Raw genomic sequence first — 5,636 nt, forward strand, 5'->3', positions numbered from 1 at the left:
GAGAGAGAGAGAGAGCAGAGAGAGAGAGAGAGAGAGAGGGAGGGAGAGAATTTTTTAACTAGTTAATTAACAAAAAAGGGTAAAATTTGATAATTAACAAAAACGGTAAAATTTGATAATTAACCCTAAACCTGTGGCGGCCTTTAGTCGCGGTTGGCCAGAAGAACCGCGACTAAAGGTCCTCCGCCCCGACGGCCGCCTGGCGCCCACGTGGACGGGCCGTTAGTCGCGGTTCTTAAGCAGCCGCGGCTAAAGGTGGGGGGCTTTAGTCGCGCTTATTTGGTCGCGGTTGCGCAACCGCGACTAATGGCAGTTGCGAACCGCGACCAAAGGCCTTTTTTCCACCAGTGTACGTAAAAGTCTCTAATTAGAAAACAGCGCATCATGATGTTCCCTCTTAGTTCATTAAGAAGTACCTCACATTTTAATAATTTTTATGTGAGATTTTCATGAGTTCTGTGCAATGTTTCATTTTTGGCTACGCAATTAGTTGCATAGGATGATCGTATGTCCACACATCGGCTCTGCCATAATAAGCATTTGTTTATTGCAAATTTAAAAGCACCCATGTGCATTCTCTATTTTCTGTGTGTATATATAAAAGAAGCGGCTATTTGTTTTCTGGACATTGTGTTATTATACAGAAAGTTTGTGCTATTATGCATAACTAGTTTTTCAAGAAAATGTGGTATTTGCTACTTTTACTTCAATGTTGTAGTTAAAATAATTACATATCTAAGTATTTGCCCATAACAAAGCAGCCCTAGCGACAGAGTCAGACGCCTGTGGCTGTGTGAGCATAAAAAATTATGGACATGGAAGCTTCCAGTAGAAGATTTAGAGCACTAGCACGTGGCTAGCCCTTGAGTGAGTTGTCAATGGTAACGGCAAGGCTAGTGTCTTCAGGTCATCCTTACGTGGTTTGTAAGCCGGTGGTATTCACAACCTTGCATTGAAGTCATCGGGTGCGAGGATGGAGGGGAGGGTGATACGACAAACTCAGCTACATCCGGTTGGGTCGAGTGTGTAGTACATTCCCCCCCATCTCATGTCATCTCAATGTTTTTTCCTTAAAAATCAATTTGCCGGCTCATTGGCATAATTAATAATCTAAAGTTAATGTTACCCACTCAAGTTAATTTACTTGATACAATACCCTAATGTCCAGAGCTCACACTGCAATTCTCAAATAATTCATCTTTTTTGTCATAGGTGACCATTCTTTGATTCATAGGAACTGGTAACTTCTCCCGTTGCAACGTACGGGCATTTATGCTAGTTGAAAGATAAGAAGTGGAATTATAGTTCAGTTAGGGCATCTCCAACGCAAGTCACTATTACTCTCCACCAAATGTCCCTTTTTGCGTTCGGCCTGTGTCCACGGACAAGATACCGGAGGCCGGAGCATGCCATCCAATGCTAAACTGAGAATTTCCGTATTTGTCCGCCCGGGCATTCGATCGAACACGTGACATGCGATGTCAGTGCGTGCATCTCCGGCGTGGCTACGGCCGAAGCTAGCCACGGGCGCGCCGGACGCGGCCACAGGCGCGATGGACGTGATTATGGGAGCGCCAGCGCCGCCACGGGCTCGTCGGACGCGGCCGAGGTGCGCGTGGTCTGCTGCACCAACGAGGCCATGCTATGAGCGCGATGCGGCCGCGACGTACACACCAACGCCTTCTTCTCCACACACCGGAGGTTCCTCCTCACTGGCACAACTTCAAGGGGAGGACCACTTCGACAGCGTGCCGGACTCGCTCGTGCTCCTCATCTTCAACAAGCTCGCCGATGCTTGCTCACTCGGCCGCTGCTCCGCCGTCTCGCGCCGCTACAACACGCTCGTCCCACTCGTCGACGACACCTGCCTCTGCATCGACCACGTCATCACCACAGGCAGTGCGTGTACTCGGACGACCATGGTTTTTTCTTCTGTGAGGCAGTGACGGTCTTCACGAGCTCAGCCGGCGGCTTGCGAGCGCAAGGAGAGGCAGGACTGTTGCGAGCTCCACGGGGGGAGGGCACGTGGTGTGTTCTTGCTGGGTTGCACGACATATTGCCCCTGGTTTGTCTTGTGAATACCGGAATTTGGACGTCCATACTGCTCCGCGGACTGATAAGGGTCTTCATTGAATTGCAAAAGTGAACATACATGGTTTGGATAACATATATCTGAGTTTTACAGGTCCCTTTTGGAGATGCCCTTAGGGCATTCCGAACCATCCTCTAAAAGGCTATAAGAGAGTAAATTTTTGGGTTTTCTCCCTTATGGCGGACCTAGCCGATCCCCTGAAACAGTTAAGGAGTAAATTTTTACTCCAACTCCCTATTCCCCCAAAAGTTTCCATAAATTTACTCCAACTTTGTGCAATCGAGTAAAACTGGCTCTCTCCCTCCCGCGCCGCACTGCCTCCTGTCCCCGCCACCGCCACCGTTGACCTCCGAGCCGGCCGGAATGGATAGCCAACGCCCTCGCTCACCCTGCCGGCGCCGACACCGGCGAATCGCCGCCGAAATCCACCCACACGCCGCCGCCATTGGCAAAAAAAGCTTGGGGATGACAAAGACGTCGGAATCGACACTGGCGAATCGCTGCCGGAATCCACCCATGCGCCGCCGGCGCCGACTACCACGTCCAAGCGCCGCCTTCAACCACGCCAGTGGTGTCCGGCGTGGCTACCGTGTCTCCGGCAATGGCCGGCCTCCTTCCCACCGCACCTACCAGTGGCAAGCAGTCTCGAAAGCCGACGACGACGGCGTCAGCGCTCGCTGAGGCGGCCACCAAGAAGAAGACGAAGAAGACCCGGCGCCGGCTCTTGCATGGCCCACGCCTCATGCGGCAAGTACGATTGCCCCTACGACGACTGCTCCGGGGCGAGCGGCGGCCGCGACCGGCAACAAAAAATGGGGCCTCCGCGGCCGGCAACAAAAAATGCAGCCACCAAGTGCTTGATGAAATGCCAACAAGATTAAAAACTCGTGTCCCGTTGGAATTCGATAGTGATTGTTTGTGATCGGTAGTGAGGTTTTATAGTGCTTGCTTTGACATTGTAGAGCGGAGATGACCACGGTCGAATTCCTCGCATCGTTGGAGTCCTCGGCCACCGTTGTCCTTAATGATCTCAACTATGGTGACTCGTTTTTCGATCATTCGGCCACCCAAGACAAGGAGGAGGCCGAGGAGGTGGTAGCCAAGGACTAGGACAAGGAGGAGGTGGCAGAGGTGATCGAATCAAGCATCAAGGCCGCAAGGACTTGCACCCAAAACTATAACCAAAAGGAGGACCTTGCACTTTGCGATGCTTGGTGTGCCATCTCCATGGATGCAACAATTGGAACGGATCAAATCAAGACCATGTTTTGGGAGAGGATCACTGACTTCTACAACTCCTCCGTGGATGTGCGATAAAGCCGTAGACAAGGTTCGCTTGGGCATCATTGGAGCACCATCCATGATCAACGCAACCTATGGTCCAGTTGCACCGACCAAGTGAACCATGCTCCACCGAGTGGTGTGCAAGTGGCGGAGTATGGCCCCTACATCTAGCAGATAAATTGTTTGTTGCTATCTTTCACAAGGAGCCTGGGAAATTTGTGATTACTCCATAGTGATTTTTTCTTTTAGGTAAGATGTTTTTTCAGATTTGAGAAGTATCAGTCAGTTCAGATTTAAATTGTGCCGAGGCTGTAATTTTACTGCTGCTGATTGCCTGCCTCATGGTGGAATTGGAGCTGAACTGTATTTTATGTACTATAAGGCACCTATTTTGTCCCATGAAGAGCTTTTGTATGTGGTCACAAAGGTTAGAGAATACCTATTACTTTGAAGCAATATCCTGTGAAGAAAATATAAGTGGAAACATAAACCTAGCTGTTATATGACCATCCTGACTTTCTTTAGGCAGATATTCAAAGCAGAGCATTCTTTGTTGTTCATCTGCCATAAAACATTTCTGTAGCTTCTCATATGTCCTCTTGTGTCAGAACAATATCCAAGAAATCATACAATATTCTTGTGCTTCGCCTTCATGAGACACTTTTGGGAAGGTCTTAGTTGGATGTGGTAGGTCATGATAGGTAAATAACGGGTCGGTAAGACCAATAAAAGAAATACATATCATCTTTCATTGAGAAGTGGATAAACCACATGAATCATGAATGAAACCCCCACCTAAGGGGACGAGCAATATCCTGTGAAGAAAATATATATGTGCGGACATAAATCTAGTTGTTATATGCCTATTACTTTGATGCAATATCCTGTGAAGAGCATGGCAGATGAACAACAGGTGTAGATGTACCACATGTGTCATGAGTTGTGCATCCTTGTGAAAGATAGCAAGAAACACATCAATGTCCGCTATCACTTCATACATGACCGCGTCGAGAAAGGTACGGTGATCGTGAAGTTCACCAGGACTGGTGAGGAGAAGGCGGACATCCTAACCAAGTCACTTGGCCGTGTCCTGTTCCAGGAATTGCGCGACAAAGTTGGGCTCATGGACATCACACATCTTCGACAAGGTTGAGGGGGAGATTGTTGAGTCAACCAAGTCTTCGGTTGCATGCATGCGGCACCAAGAGAAATAGCTTCCTCGGCGTGCAAGGACCAAGTAGTTTCCTAGTAATTTCCTAGTAGTTGCAAGGAACTTGACTAGAAATAGACTGGAGCAGTACATGCAAGTACGTGGTAGTTTCCTAGTGTAGATAGGAAGGTGCTGTGCACTTACCTGGTGCTTGTCACGCAAGTTTCCCAAGTCCTTTAAAAGGACCCCATGTCCCTCATATGTAAATCAACTCAATTCATTTTCAGCTTCAGTACAAGGCAGTAGAAGTGAGCTCCACTCTTACTAGAGCGCCTGTGTATGTGAAGCTTTGAGTTCGTGTCCTCCTCTCCTAGTATAGCTAGCTTGCATTGGCCATAGTTTAGGCCATTTTTCCCTCTGCCTGGTTGAACCTCGGAGAACTAGCTAGTCCGTAGTTTTGTGCTAACATGGTACATCTTGTAGATAAATTGGCCTAACGCAAACAGTTTTCAAGAGAAAGTCGTGTGTGATTGTTCATTGATCCAACGCGGTTTATTCTTAGAAATTATGTGCGTTGCCTGAGGTCAACGCCCACGATATTTTTTCAATAACCGTTTGCAAAAGCAAAACCCAGTTAGAGGTTAATTGCTCTATTTTTAATAATCCATTTATTAATTTGATTGACATTCATATTAAGCACATAATATATTTCATTTCCATATTAAGGAAGTCGAATTTCATAATTGAAATACATCAGAGTACAACATGATATAGCTTCAGCACTCAGCTACCCCATTACACAACTGCACCAGCACCAAGTTTCACACGAAACATGTAGAACCTTTCGAAATTAGCATCATAGACGGTATATAGACAGATGCATCTCATCTGGAAAACTGCTGAAGCGGAAGGCGAATATTGATCCTTCATTCATGTTGAAGGTCTTTGCATCTTTATGCCAGTGCCCGTGGATGATTGACCGTCCGTCTTTTGTCCTCTTCAGAAACATTTCAATATTGAACCGTGGGTGTTGTATGAAAACCTTTCTCGCCTCCTGACCATAGAGGTGGTTTGAGAGGTAATCATTAGTGAACTCCTTTGGAAAGGCCT

The sequence above is a fragment of the Triticum aestivum genome, unplaced genomic scaffold (assembly GCF_018294505.1).
Source record: "Triticum aestivum cultivar Chinese Spring unplaced genomic scaffold, IWGSC CS RefSeq v2.1 scaffold7A_scf_3554, whole genome shotgun sequence".
Lineage (NCBI taxonomy): Eukaryota > Viridiplantae > Streptophyta > Magnoliopsida > Poales > Poaceae > Triticum > Triticum aestivum.